This window comes from Linepithema humile, chromosome 4 (genome assembly GCF_040581485.1).
Source record: "Linepithema humile isolate Giens D197 chromosome 4, Lhum_UNIL_v1.0, whole genome shotgun sequence".
Classification (NCBI taxonomy): domain Eukaryota; kingdom Metazoa; phylum Arthropoda; class Insecta; order Hymenoptera; family Formicidae; genus Linepithema; species Linepithema humile.
The window spans coordinates 1571221-1586845 of NC_090131.1; the positions used below are offsets into that span (position 1 = coordinate 1571221).

A 15625-nucleotide genomic window follows, 5' to 3' on the forward strand; every position below is an offset into this window, starting at 1 on the left:
GTTTCGCCCCGAGCTCTTTACGCATCGACGACCGGGGCATGTGCTCGCGCCTGCTCGTTCGCCGGAGATGCCTATCCCCAGGTACGAAGTGCCGAACGGAAGTTACGTAATTAATGCTTTATACCTTGTTCTTTTTTTCCGAAACCGTCCGTTCCCGACCACCCTCGCGCCGGCAGACGGCGATCCAGGTGAATCGTCGATATCCGTAGCCGCTTTCTCGTCGACTCGTTCTTGGATCGCACCGATTTCACGGTCGTAGATCGTTCGGTCGATAGCAGAAATTATTGGCCTCGCTAAGGACGATCGTATCGGTGCGAAAAGGAAACCGAACTTTGCGAGCGACCTTCGCTAATATTATGTAAAAGTTTTTAATGGATAATATATTATAAATGTGAAACTTTATCAAAATATTTTAAAATAAGAGAGAATTTCACGAATGCCTAAAATAAGTCTTTCGTAAAATAAAATATAGGAAAAAAATTGTAAGATTATATAATGACATGATTATAGATTTAGATAGATAATCGAAAAAATATTTACCAGATTATTGCAACAGAATTATTACACTCTTATGAAACAAACGCTTTCTTTGGTTAATCGAATGTAAAGCGATCGATTATACGTTTCTCAGCGCGTATGCAATATTACTCACGCGCTCTCCTTCTGTTTTCTCCCCGCTACGGTCGATTGATTGCGATATTAAATTGTTTCCTTGTTTTTCTGTTCCAGGTAAGCGTTCGTACGTAGAGCGAAGTGAAACGCACACACGACAGTCCGATGCGATAGTTGCTTATACCACGGCAAAGGTAATCGTATATAATTGCATAGTGATTGTTGAAGGAGGAATTGATCGGTCGATTCCAGCTGTCTTGAATTATAATGCAACTCGTCACGATCTCGATGGATCTAATCCGCAGATTTCAATCGTAAGAACTTGGCCGCTTTCCGTCTGAAAATCGCCAGCGATTCCGTGAAATTATTTACTTATCCCGCGTTTATGTCTTATACTTTCGCGGTTGGTTCAACATCTTTCACGATATTTGCGTTAAAATTCTATCGCTGCAGAGAGAATTTCGCATTACAATTTATTGAATGAAATTTTATTCCATCGGATATCGCATTACGGTAGAGCGTCTATTAATATCAATTCCGAGTAACTAACGTCGAGCAATGCCGTGTACACGAGATATCGATGAGGGGTCGTGATTTGAACAGGCTGAATCGACTGCATCATTCTGATGCAATCGCGCGGTTGCGGCGGCGATGTAATCGTGGCGGTGATAATAGTAGTTGCAGTAATAACGGTGGTGATAGCGATAGCAGCGGCGGCGTCGAGCGAGTCGACAGGGTGCCAGGGGTGCGTTTCCTGTTCATTTTAATTGGGTTATTAACGGGTGCGAGTGTTTCCTGCCTCCTGTGACAAACTCGGGGCCTTCTTTCGCAGCTGCCACCTCGTCGACGTGCCGTCGCCGGAAACCAATCTGTTCCGTTTGTCTTTCGTTCGTCGCGGCCGCGCATAAATATGCATTATCGCGTCATGGGGTGAAAATTACTGCGCGGAAGGAGAAAAGAAGGAGAAGAAAGCGTCGGGCGTGTGTCGCGTACGGAGAGAGCGACGACATGTCGGCGAGCGATAGCTCTTGCAAAATTCATTAACCGCCGTTGCATCGGTAATCCATACTTCGTGTTACGGCGCTCATTATTGGGCGAGTAGCCACGATATCGTATTACCAGCACTAATACGCTTAATGCGCTGTAGAATGTTAATGGAACGGTAGAAAGGAATTAATTCATACTGTTTGCAGATACGCTGGAGATAATTAACACATTGCGTACCTCAACATACATAATTTCAATTAACTTTCTATGAAGCGCGCGTACCATATTAACATATCAATCAATTGTCATTATATTACGATGGATTTGGCTAAAGGCGGTTTAGAGTTTCGCATAATGACAAGGCAAATATCGGACTGCGCGGTATCCGATTTAATATTTTGAGGTCTGCGCTAGATTTATTTGCGAAAATTACGGACAAATATTTAATGGAAATAATAGCAATTATTTATGTATTTAGCGAAAATCCATCGCGAGAGGAAGAGAACGAGAGAGGGAAAATTTGCTTGGGCATTTTTGTTTCTGCCGTTTCGTCGCTATGGCGATAACGGTAGTTGTCATATTTCGTGCAACTGGCGCGCACCATTCGGTTGGAAACTCGTGCACCGGCGCTTAACCGAAGTCTTAAGGGGCGCACGGATAGAGGCGTGCTGCATAGTACGTTGCATAGCCGCGTATGCACCGCGAACGATGCATATTCATGAAGCGACGTGCATATTTACGAGCAACTGTTCTGCGGGATTCACGGCACAACTTTACAACGCTTTCGGTGCGCGGCTATCGCCGTGCGAAAAAGGAAGCCGAAGAGACGCGCGGACGGACGGACGGACGGACCCCCCCTCGATATCGCGCTGATATAATCACCGCTCGCAATTGAGACACAAGGCACAATTGATTACCCTTTCTTGCGATTTTTCAACTGTCTTCTCTTGCTCGCGCAAAACTTATCTTTTAATTATGAGCAGCGGAGTTGGCAGAATGCAGAGCGGAATTGCAATGAATCTCTGACAATGAATCAACGACGTGTTACGCAATTCGCAGCATTGAGGTTTAAAAAAAGTTCTCTAAATGATATTCGTATCAGCGCTTGGCGCATTGAAATTATTATTATTATTATATGTTATTAGCTCGGAGAAGTGCGAATCCGATGGGATAACGCACACAATACGGAGCGACGCAGTTGTTCGATAATTGCATTAATGCTAAACATTACGCAGCGACGCGTTAAAAATTCAGATAAAATTTCTCGTTATCGCACTTGGATATACAATTAAGCGCGCCGGCATAAAAATCGTCGCGATCCTCGCGGAGGCTCCGCTTCCTCTCTTCCTCGCTCCCACTTGATTCGCCGCGCCACCGGTGGAATCTCGCGGAATTTAGGTCAATTAAAATGCGCTTACTCGTGGATTTGCCTGTGTAGCAACACGTGCGCTTGGAATCATTACGATGCATGAACGTCAAAAAAATGGTGGAAAAAAAATGAGCGGGTGGCGGGGCGAGGGGAAGGAAGGGAGGAAAGTACAAACAAGTCGTCCGGTGAAACGATGTTATTAAAAGTGGCTAATTGCCTCGCTTTATTATTGCCGGGTACAGCTGGATGGGCGAGAGAGGCTGTTTTTCATTCGCCGGAGTTAATTAATGATCCGCGCCGGGAAAAAAGAACTTACGAGGCACTCGACGCACTCGTTAAAGCGCTTTATCGTTGTGGATGCTTGCGGAGCAAACGGTGTCTAGTATTCGCTCGGAATATTATCCTGCACACGTCAATGACGCTGCATAGCGGGAGAATTGACTGTAGCTTGTGAAACTTTCTTTACCGCATTATTCCGTTCTGATCCATTTTTCACTCAAAATGCGAAAATTCTGTGTAGGTGGCTAAATATATCATCGCTGACATTTCAAATTTCATCTTTAAATGCGATTTGATGAAATTTGAAAAGGAAGCGAATACATGTTTTGTTCGAAACTATTATAACACCGGAGTGTCTATTTTAACTTCAGATCGTTTAAAATGAGTTTTATTCTCGTATCGATTCCCACGTAGATGATATCGCGCTTGTTAAACAAAATATTCCCCTATTCGGCGCACGACGCGCGATTACCTTCGAGATTGCCCCGTCGGGCTTCGTGAAACTGAAAAAGCAATCTCTCACGCATAATAGTTCGCACATGCGAGCCCTCTCGAAATTCGCAAACACGTAACGATGTAAAAGCGGCCAGGCGTTGCATGCAAGCGCCTGTTACGTGCAACACGGTTGCTCGATAAGGGAGCACGACCCGTTATCATCGATCATCGTTAACTCGCTAACAATTAGCCCCGCCCGACGCGATCGTAAGTCTTGCCGTGATATCCTCGTAATTTTCGATGATTACCTTTAAATACTTAATTTCAATATTCTTACGCGCGCAATATCGCAAATTACCTATGCATCCTCCGCGACACGGGAACAATGCGATTATAGTTTTCCACTATTGTGCTTCTCTCGCCGTGTCTTTTCGTTACGCAATTCCCCGATTCGGATAATCACTCACGGAATTGTCTAACGGTTGTCTAAAGTCTGTATCTCCGGTGCTTTAGCAGTGATGAAAGATACGGTCTCTTCTATTATGTCCCTATTATGTCCCCGCATAATTTAACAACTTTTCCTTTTAATTCACACGAAGTCGGTAATAATTATGCGGGAATAAAATACTGACTTGTACAAATGTAATAGGAAATTATACTTGTTTTATACAATTTCAACCGTGTTTCATCACGCGCTGTAAAAAATTTGTGTGAAATTACAACTATTGTAATGGATAATTTTAGGACCAAATATTATAGGTGTGAATTTTCACACGTATGCAAATTTACAGCTTGCAGGTGAAATTAATTTCTAGTGTTGTACAAGTAAATTTACAGTGTTATTTTATATGTATATATATATTTACTTGTGCAATCTGCTTCATCACAACATTAGAAATTAATTTCATCTGCAAGCTGGTAAATTTACGCACGTGTGGAAATTTACATCATTAATAATTGGTCTTTAAATTATCCATTATAATGGTTGTAATTTTACATCGATTTGTTTACAGCATTAAGCGAGAAAAAAATATCCGATAAACACACAGCGCGCTAAATTTCGATGATTTTCCGATTACGCAAATTTACAACATAATGTTTCATTATTTAGACGGATTCTCTAATCGTGGTGGCGCATCGGATCGATGCCTATAATCCGGAGCGCATAAATCTACGACTCGTGTGCAAACGTGCTAACACATGCAGCGTGATGTCATGCATCGTCTCCGCTTATTTGCGGTAGACACATAATTGCTTGGCATCCAAGGCCGACTCGACTGCCACTTTGTGCAATTTTTAAGAGAATCACGCTTGACAAATTGTCATTATGCCGCCGCCCGTTATGCCGTCATTGTTCTTCGGCGTCGTGTATTTATTTGGGGAAAATTGCACCGGTGTAACTCGCCCGTAAAAACACACGACGCTGTTTCTCGTCTCTCGCACGGAACGAATTTATAATTAAAGCAATATACGCTCAGTCACGCATCTCGGAAATTAATAAATTTTCACAGAACGGCCGGGAAAAACTTGGAGTTGTAATACGCTATTTTGTATACCGCTCGTAACGCGAATCGTAGCTCATAAAACCCGCGCAAATTAAATTTGAGTTAGAAATACACGCCTGACTGACAAAAACGCGAAAGAGCGAAGTGAGGCTGAACATTACGTTGATTACCGTTCTTGAGGAATGTACGGTCGAAATAATACGAGCGTGGAGCGGTGGTTATAATGGCGCGAGCATGTTAGAAATATATATGCGCTCGCTAAAATATGCAAAACGTAAAATATACTTTATGCCGGCGGTGCAGCAGAGTATAACGGATAGCCGGCGTGCCGTATTCGAGAGATGTTGCGTCTGCTAATCGCGCGCTCGTGAATTAATTAGAGTGGTGCGGTATGGAAGGTACATCGACAGCGGCTACCGTGCAATTTATTCCCTTCTTACTAATCATCTCTGGCTAACTATACATTCGCACCGACGCGCATCCCGCTATCGATTCACTGAATTCACTGAATTGATCTTGGATCGCACAATTATTGCGCGCTACATTGTAGCAGATAGTTTACTTTGTAAAAAAAATTGTTTGAAAATATATATGTATATAGCCGCAGCGCGCTACATTATGCAGAAATAGTAATGTTGACTATATAGCTATACACGCATATCAATCTTGATTTTGTTGAATCGATGAAAGTAATTTTCAAGTTTCGAATCCATTCTTTCTTTCTGTTTCATAATCTTTTTATTAAAAAAAAATTTTTTTTTCTATTTTTTAAAGCCATTAAAATTTATTTTAAATAAATCTAAAACATTTTGTAGGTTTTAATGAACACAACGTCTATGATGCGCCTGCCGAGAGAATTCGATTCTGGATTGTAGTTCATTAAATAGGTTACGCCGGCAGCGTGACGTACGCAGATCGTGAATCACAGTTAGTTGGCGCTTAATGGAAAATTCGTTTTATGTTACGCCGGTGCTAGTTATGATACGGCCGATTCCGATAAGCGACTCGCACCGGAACGGGTTTCCATTTGACGTTGCGTGTACGCGATTACACGCGACGCATGCGGGTCTGTACGCGTGTGCATGTGTGTGCGCGCGCGCGCGCGCGCACGAGTGTATGCATAAAGGCGCTACCGGTTTATCACGGCGTTTAATTTATCGGCGAGCGCGTTATCGGGCACCGCGAGCAACAATTTGCCGGCGCGTCGTTTTGCTGTTAATCGGAATGTACTCGTGGACAACGGTAATCAAGAGATGCGAAGCTTGGAGAGGAACGAGTGGCATCGTTTCACGCTGAAATTGCGAAACGTTTCATTAACGTACCTCGCCTACGTAGTAATTAGAGATATTTTTGTACCCGCGGCACACGTGGTGTTTGCAGGATAGTGATACCGTTGGAGCAGCGCATGCTTGACGAGATTTTCGAGTTCGCGCTGAAACGGATATGTAACATCACACGAGTAATTATAGCAGCTGCAATAACTCTTTATTACGGTCCCGTTATTAAAAAGCTGAATTATTAAAAATTAATACCGTTCGCTCTGATCATGTCGCTCGTCGTGTTTCATGTTAAAAGGATGAAATTTACAATCGAAAGTCGTGTCTCGACAGCTGGAAAAATTTTTTAATTGAATCACATATGAATTTCTACATTTTTAAATGAAGTAGACTGATTACGCTTTTCATAATTCATCGAATATACTTTTCTATATTACATATTTTCTCGCGGCGAGATGTGTCTCCTGAGAATTTTCAACTAGACGTTGAATTTCACGGGAAATAGCTTTCAATCAAGGGCAATTGACGCAAGGTCTGAAGGAAGTAGGACGTCGATAAAAAGTCCATAGGGTCTCTATCGCTCTCCTTCGTATTATCTCATTACGGTGCCATAACGCAGAAACCATAATGCACCGTCGGCAAATGAGCGGTTAACCCCGATTTAGCGGGCGCTTGCGCGGCTGCCTAGCGCTAAATAATAAATCAATAATGCAAGCTAATAATATGCGGAGTCATGGGATTTACCGGGACGTACAGATGGTGATCCACCGGCTAGGAATCGGGGGGGAGGGGGGGAGAGGGAGGGAAATTGGAGAAGGCCGTACGTCGACTCCTCGTATTCGCCATATGCCGCTGCTTGCTACTACCTGCCTTCGATAATAATTATACTCACGCCTCTCGTAACCCCTATAAGCCGCTACTTACTCCTCCCGACTACAGACGTAAATCACGTTGCGCTGGCGAAGCGTCTCGGGAGAGTAGTCGCTTCGCGAATAAGCTCGCTGATCATTACGGGAAATTAGCGAAGTGCGATGACGCGCGACTCCACGCTGTTCCGACTCTGTTCCCAGCTTTGAGAAGTAATTCAGCAAGACGATTTGCAGCGTGCGCTTATCAAAGCAAGACGAGAGCAATTTTCATTAAGTGAAATTTGCCGTAGTAACATTAAGAAACATTATTTCTTCAACATTGTAAGTGGAAGAGAAACACATTTATTATTATAATATTAATTTCTGTTATGATATACGCATATCTTATGAAGGTATTCATCGTTTAATTTTTAATGCAAATTGACAATAAGACATGATGATTCGGCGAGTTATTTCTGATTACGAATAAAAAAACATGCTGCTCTACCTGGGTTATAATTATATTCACTCGTTCGCGTTCGTCAGCACGCTCATCCTCTCACGTGTTTAATGATGCTGCACCGCTAAAGCATCCCCGGAGAGCGGCGTTTTGCAGACAAAAGCTCGTCGGTCGTTACGTGAAATTAGTGAAGTGTGATGCCTCACGATTATCTACTTTGCTCTCGTTGTTCCGTTCAGGTTCGCTGACGATTGATGAACGGATTATCGTAGAAACAGCGATCAACGATTGCAAGTAGCGCCGCGGTATACTTTTTCTCTCGTAAAAAATTTTATAATCTCACAATTTAATGGCTCCCAAAATCAATTTTTTCCATATCGCAGCTGCATTTCTTTTACATGCCGTGAGAAGTATTTTACAATTAAGTTTAATGCTACCGTTATTACCGGCTTCCTTGGTGTTTTTTGCGGTCAGCAGCCAAAAATAATCAGATGTTTACTGCGTTTCTCCGCACCCTTTTACACGCACGCGTTAATTACAGATCTTTATCCGTCGTATAACATACGCAAGAAGGGTCTAATTTGCACACTTTCGAGAAATCAACGGTCGCCGGCTAATTAACCGGCATAATTTTACGTTTTAAGTCTTGTAATTGTTCTTTCTCCCTTTGTGCCTCCCGCCTTTCGTCATGAGAACGATCGACAAGCACCGCGAAACAGCCGCGAAGTACGCAAAGTGATTCAGAACGACAAATTATTCCAAGAAAGCAAATTACCTCGAAAACAACACTTGAGAGGGCTCGTGCATTTTACAGAGATTGTTATTTGCATAACACGAAGAGTGGAATATACCAGATTATGTCGCAATGCGCTGCGTATTTGGGCGCGCTGCATCTTGTTGTGGTACACTCTGATGCACACTGGCGTGTTTTGGCGTGCTGCGGTGTACGCTGATGTACACGACGAGTCGATTTGTCAACAGTTAATTTGCACGTATATACATAAAGGGAGGTAGCACGAGTAATGAAATCGTAGCGGTGATATAATTTCCCCGTTATATTCGCCGGCACGGAACAGCGCGATATAATTTCGCAAACTGAACGCGATATTTCGCGTGGGATATTCGCGTTCGGTGCAAGCGCATCGGTTAGAAGCGATTCCATCGTAGTTGTTACGCGGTCGTTTGTCGGTGTTTCGCGCGCGGGCGTCTTGGGCGATTGATAAGCTCCTTGGAACAACAGTGCCTCGATCTGAGAGACGGCGTGCCGTCGACCACCTGGGACCGCGCTCGTAAAGTTGGCAGTAAGCCTTGTTTATTGGCTACGGCCGCGGCCGGGGGAGATCTCTTTTATTTGAGGAATGAGTTTTGAGAAAGTAGGGAAATTCCATTTACTCGTGAATAAATAAAGAGCGCGCGTGCGGCGTGACTCCCTATCGGCGCTCGCGGCCAGGCGTCTTAAATAATTTCCGCGGAATAAAATGCTCCGCGCACCTTGCGATAAATAAGTTCACCGCAACGAGACAATTTTACGGCACGCGCGCGCGCGCGAACTTTTACCACGCGATAACTTCGCCCGTATGTCTTCGGAATAAAGATCAGACATTGAGAAATAGAAACGTACGGAGGTAACTTTGTAACACCGCCGACAGACAGCTGTGACATTTGTCTATAGTTTAAAAGATTGTCCGTCACCATCGTGCACCGCCATAATTATTGGCGCGTATAAATTTTATAGCTCGTTGAAATCGCTCGGCAGTGACATATAGTCTGGAAGGACAAACAAAAAGTTCGTGAATCTATAAGCTGTCGCGAACTACCGCACAGTTCTCGCCGCTCGGCTGCAGAATTGCAATCGCACCGAGCTGCAATTTGCGGCTATAGTCGATTGAGTTGCACGATCGATCGTCCGTCTACGTCCGCGCGCTCCGACGACGCCGCGCGAGCATTTATAAAATTACATTTTCAATGCGCGATTGAATGTTCTCGGTTAATCGAATGGATTTATTCAAAGGGTAGCGAACGATATGATTTCAAAATATTTATTTGGAACTTAATTACTTATCGACGAACTTAATTCATTTATCATTATTTATGTTATCTGCGAGAAATCAGGCGAACAAAAAATTGTATTTTTCAAACTTTATTTGAAAAATTTTATTTATGTGGTTTCTGACTGCTTCGTTTTCATCGCTTTTTATAATCTAGCTGTTGCATTTTATATTAAAAAAAAGAAGAAATTGATTAAATATATGATTGCTTCCTGCGAGTTCAAAGACCGTAATAACGACATGCACATGACTGTGCGTGAATTTATTGACGTATCATATAATATGTTGACGATAATCATCGTAAAAGTCATTTTGTCGTTGAAATTTGCGGTGTTGTCGCGATAACCTTATCTGCTAGTATATGCGTTACCATAGCTAGCTATCATTACTGGCGAAACTTTGCCGTAAACGTCGTTCCGGAATTACCGAGCAGCACTGTCGGACGAAAGTGCGACGGTTTTTCCGTTGTTATGTGCAACGACTATTTTATTCTGTACGATTTCCACATGGTATTATTTACATTGATGTCATTACTTACTTTAGCAGGTAAAGAAAAATATAAGTGTCTTTCATTTCCAGTGGCGATCGATCGTCGAATATCGATCGCGTTTATTAGTTGAAAGTTGCTTATCGATTACTTCGTATAATATTCTACCATGAGTAGCTAAGTGCTGTAGCTGACCAGCCTACATGTTTCTTGCGTAAATAATATATTAGAAATTGTAGTTGGAAACTTTTTTCTATGGCACACATAGAGCTACGTGTATAAAATAAACTCGTTACTATAAAAAGGCAATAGATCGCATAGTCGTCCGCTTGAATAAATAATGTCTTTAGATAAGCATCTTACGTCGACTGGCTGCGAGCGGTCGCGAACGCGGCTGGGAAATATATATGCGCTCGTACAATGCAGCGGAAAGTGCTCATTCGTGTGTTACCGCGCGGTGAAAGCAATAATTCGCTCGCTCCGGAATCACGGAATTTCGGCCGATTCGCGGCGCGATCTCGACGCGCCCGCGACCGCTTTCGTTTCTGCGCGCAAGACGATTATCCGGTCGTGCAATTTATGTCGGCAAATGACTGCAATCTGCGCTCGATCCGACTTGTGAAACAGTTCTCTCCTTCTTTCCTCTACGACCTCGACTTCCGACCCACCTCGTCCCGCCCGCCTGCCTCTTCGTCTCGGGGCCCGACTCCGTCCGGTTCACTCGCATGCAGAAAAGTGCAAAACACCCGGAGGAAACGAGCGATTCGTGATCGGACGCCGTTAACGTTTCACTTTTCGTGGTCGAAAATTATTCGCTCCCCCAGCTATGTACTGTAGGCCCGTACGTTCCTTCGATAATATCGTATCGCCGACTCGCCCGCGGATAGAGATCGTTTTTCGAGGCGTAAAGAACACCGATGCAAATAGATCATTGATAAACAGTTCAAGGATAGATCAAGGGAGATCTAATAACAGAGCCGTGATATAGATAGCTAATTGAATGATGGGAAAAAATGACATTAAAGTGATTTTGAGTAGATTCAACATTCATTTTTAAAACTATTAAATAATTAAAAAAATTGTTCAAGTTTTTAAAAATACTTAATTATTTTTCACACTAAATTTTCTTTTCTTATCTTTTCCCTTTTGAAAAATAATACACAGTTTCTAGTTTTCTCTTGTAGTTTTTTAAAGCAATATTACGCGCAACGAAAGAAATAATTGTACAAGGTGGTTCTTGATATATCTTGATCCAAGGTATCATTAGCAAAGCGTTATCGAAGTGATAAGCTTTCAAGAAGTGGAGCGCTGGCGAAACAAGGTTAATCGGACTAGTGATCATGTTACATTCGGCACGTTTGAATCCCTGACGCTTTTATTATCCGAACGTCCGGTACTTTTAATCGATCCCAACATTATCAATGTCATTAAGGCATGTCGTTTAATATCCTATAATTATTTAGGCCGTAACGTACCATACGTGCCGTAGTGTATCACATTTCAGCGGAATTTAATGAACGTTACGATCGATCGGGCCGCGCTAACGCTATTGCGATCGCAGTCGCGATTTCGGTGGAAAGCAAAATGTTGCTGGCCGCCTGCATGAGTGATGTTGCGAATCGATTATCGATCATGACGACGGCAGCAACGCGGAACACCACTCGGCGACGATCTTGCGAATTGATTATTGATTTCGTCGACGTAGCGGAACGCCATCGGGTAGTGTGCGGCATGAACAGCGTTACGGATCGGTTATTGATTTTGATAACGTAGTCGCCATGATCCCGGTCTAAAACGCGAGCACGCCGATTAATTGCTTCACAAAGCCGCCGATAAAGCGACTCGAAATTCAATTATTCACTTGTTGTAAGTACGGGTGATGGGACCGACGTTCGAATTAATTTAAATTGTTTCTCTCGTTTCGACCCGCCGCGATTAATATTATAAACGTTGCGCTTTTGCGCGTATTATACATCGCGTACGCTTTGTGCGTGGTCTATTGTACGTGCAATAATTATCCACTTTTCTTGATGCAATTACTGAAAATAGGTATTGGCTGTGGCTTTGAAGCATTTATAGCCGAATAAAACTATATTACAGCTTTACATTATGCCCATAATTCTCAATATTAAGGCCGGTGTAATCTGTGATGTGAAGCGTTTTTTTGCCGCCTGTTAAAAATATTTAGATATTCAAGTTGTAATTTTTCCACGTGCCTCGTTGCATTGTTATCGCGACGGATCGCGCGCACGATGCTGATCGGCGCGATTTAAATTTCGATCGTATATTCGATGATGCGTGTACACGCGCATACACGCAATCACGATGAACGAAGCACGGACGGCGGCAGTTTCATTTTATAGTTAATCGCTCTTTATCGGGCCAGTCGGCCGCAGTTTCCGCGTAAATTATTGCTGTCATAAATTTATCCCCGATCGGTAATTATCGGGCCGAGCCATCCGTCGGAACGGGCGCGAATTACGAGCCAATTCCAATTGGCGTTTTAGTCTCTACCGCGCGCGCGCGCGCGGTTATTGTTACCGGGAAGCGACTTGGACGATTTACTGCACAGTGACCTTCGTTTAAAGCACGCTGCGCGCGCGCCGCGCGCGACGATTAACAATTTCGAGCGTTTCGTGAATTTCCTATTACGGCGTCACGCTTATCCGTCGCGCCGGGTGATACGCAATTGCGGTAACTGCGAGTTCTCCGATAATAGCTGCCGCGGCGGATTGAATCGCACGGAACATAGTTGCATTGTTAATGTGAATTATAATTGCAGCGAGACCCTGTATTTTCGACACATGCGCATGTTTCGCTCTCCTCCTCTTTCGCCTGCTTGATGCATCCTCTTGTGCATTTAATGACGCAAGCGCGGGCCGTGAAACGCGTTAAAACCTCAATAATAATTAATGTTTGCGATCGAATGCCGGAATGCGACGTAATTAGACGAGATTAACGAGATAGCTATAGATTTGTTTTACAAATATTCTCTTCCGTTTGTCCTCCATTATTCAAGTTTAATTTTTATTAATATACGCGTCAAACGGCGGATATGACGGTTTTTTCTCGTTTTGCGGAATTTTCCCAAGAATGTTAATGCGAAAATTATTCCGACGCGTACATCGCACAAAATTATATCCTGTGATTGATTTGGTGCCATTTGCAAGCGGACAATGCAGAAGATAGACGCGAGGCCAGGTAAATAAAGGATTGCATTTACCATTCCCACGATCAGCGTCGAAATTGGTACGTATCTGCGCGTATCTAACTGGTGGACACAGTGGAGTGTGCGTGCGGGTTACCGCGGGCGGCTGCAAAGCTCACGCGAAAGGTAAACGAGTGCTCATAGATTGTAGATAAGTACAGTCCAGGCGCCAACATCATTTTCAACTTCGAGAAGTATAGTCAAGCGTTGTGGGAACTTGACCGTTGCAGTTATGCCTTGTCGCTTATAAATGCATCGCTGGTTTATTCGAAGAAACACTTTGGATTATTAGCAAAAAATTCTACGATAAGCAAATGTTTGAAGTATATTTTTTAACTTGAAGATATTTCTTCAAAACTTTTACGCGGAATTTGTTAATCCAAATATCTGTTTTGTTTCAAACGACATGCCATTTTCTTATCGCGATAATTTTACCGTCGGATTAACCGGATGGCAGGTTTTTCAATTAGCAGTGAACAAGGATTTTCAGGATCGATCGATAAATGTGTCAACGTCGAGAAGCGTTCCTCGCTAATTAAGAAATTCATTCCGTTACGCAACGGAGTTATTAATTTACCGTAAAAATGGCGGTCGTTTGCGTCATCGCGCGACAGTCCTGGGAAAGCTTCCCTCGTAATTGCGCATTTGTCTTCGGATGCGATGTCAGTTCTCGCTGATGATATTTCAGGTATAACGCGCAAGCACGCGCGCCTCTTTAGCCGGTGGCAATTGCCGCGTCCCCGTAAACGAGTCTACTTATCTCGGGGGCTGATTTACCTCCCTCGCGGCGCGTCGCCGCAACACTGCTTTTCGTCGGCGGAATGAGCAATGGCCCGAGACGGACGGGAACAGCTTGTTAATTAACTCAATTAAATTGTCAGGTATTACTTTCGTTCCACCATCTATCCGCGCCCCCTCTCGTGTCTCCGTAATATTTCCATAATAGAGGGACGAGCCGTTATCCTCGAGCGTGTCGTAAATTCGAATAATCCGAGCGTGCTTTATTATACAATTTTCACCGCAATTCCAAACTTTCGCTATGCGAGAGACAATTAGAGAAAGAGCAGCCCTCCACGAGTCGACGGACTTATCGCGCTTGCGAATAGAATCGCCGCCGGTCGCCGGCCACTAGGTGCTGCCGTTTTCGTCTCCGAAAACAAGAATAATTACGCGATCTCGCGATGGCGCTCGGGGGAAAAGGGCTGGAAAAAGGGGGAGGGGTGCGTGAAAAGGGTGGACGGGGAAAAGCTGACACCGGTTTCACGGCGGTGGGCGGTCGCGTGCTTTACGAGGACAAGCGGCTTAGCCGGCCCTGCCAGCGAACATAATTCATCCGGCGTAACTCGGTGTCTCTCTTCTGCTGCCGTTACCGGCAGCACGTACCGACGCACTTCGCGTGGAAGGTGGAAATAGGAGGAAGTCTGCCTGCCCTTATTTATGGTATCGCGCGACTGTACATTCGGATTCAGTCGCCGCCGGAGTGGAGCGGCGACTCCGTGTACGGAAAATGGCTTTTGCCAAGGCGCAGAAGCGTTACCGCATTATTTACGAGATGGAGACCGCGTTTAGCGGATGGCCCGAAATCTGCGCGACCGTGCGACCCGTTGCAGTTCATTCCTTTGGCAGCCGCGAATTCAGTTTCGGATTGCGCGCTTTGTGCGGTCACGATATTTACACGTTAACGGCGCGTTTAAAAGCGTGTTTTGCGATGAAAATGCTATTAGCGAAATATTTCACTCGCCCGTTAAATTTATTCAGTGTGTCTATGCGAGAAAACATTTTCGCAGCGAGGATTCAAATTTGCAAAACTGATTAGCAGTGAAATATAATTACCTGTTCAAAATTATAATTTTTAATTTGGCTATTAACTTTATCATTCTCTTTTTTGTCGGAAAATTTGTTGAAAAGCAACATTTGCATTAAAATATTCTTTGAAGGAGATGATAAATTGAATAATTCTTAGGCTAAATGAAAATACGAACATTATAATTTGCAAACCCTTGCCGTGCTGTATTTACAGATAACAGAGAAGAAAGGCGTTTCTCCACGAGCAAATCGAATCCGGCACAAATTAGGGTGCGCCGGGGTGCGTTTACGAATCCGTCTTGTT

At 43.8% G+C, this 15625-nt stretch overlaps 1 protein-coding gene across 6 annotated transcripts in view; it reads left to right on the top strand.

The window, feature by feature from the left end:
• The window catches only part of LOC105672197 (methyl-CpG-binding domain protein 5/6 homolog sba-like), a 200345-nt gene that overhangs the window by 113559 nt on the left and 71161 nt on the right, over positions 1–15625 (top strand). The window contains exon 1 of one of the 6 annotated variants that reach the window (XM_012366968.2): positions 519–806. The exons of the other annotated variants lie outside the window; for them this stretch is intronic. The gene's annotated coding sequence lies outside the window, so the exon portion shown is untranslated. Of the gene's footprint in view, positions 1–518; positions 807–15625 lie in introns of those variants that run through there. 6 annotated transcript variants of the gene reach the window in all.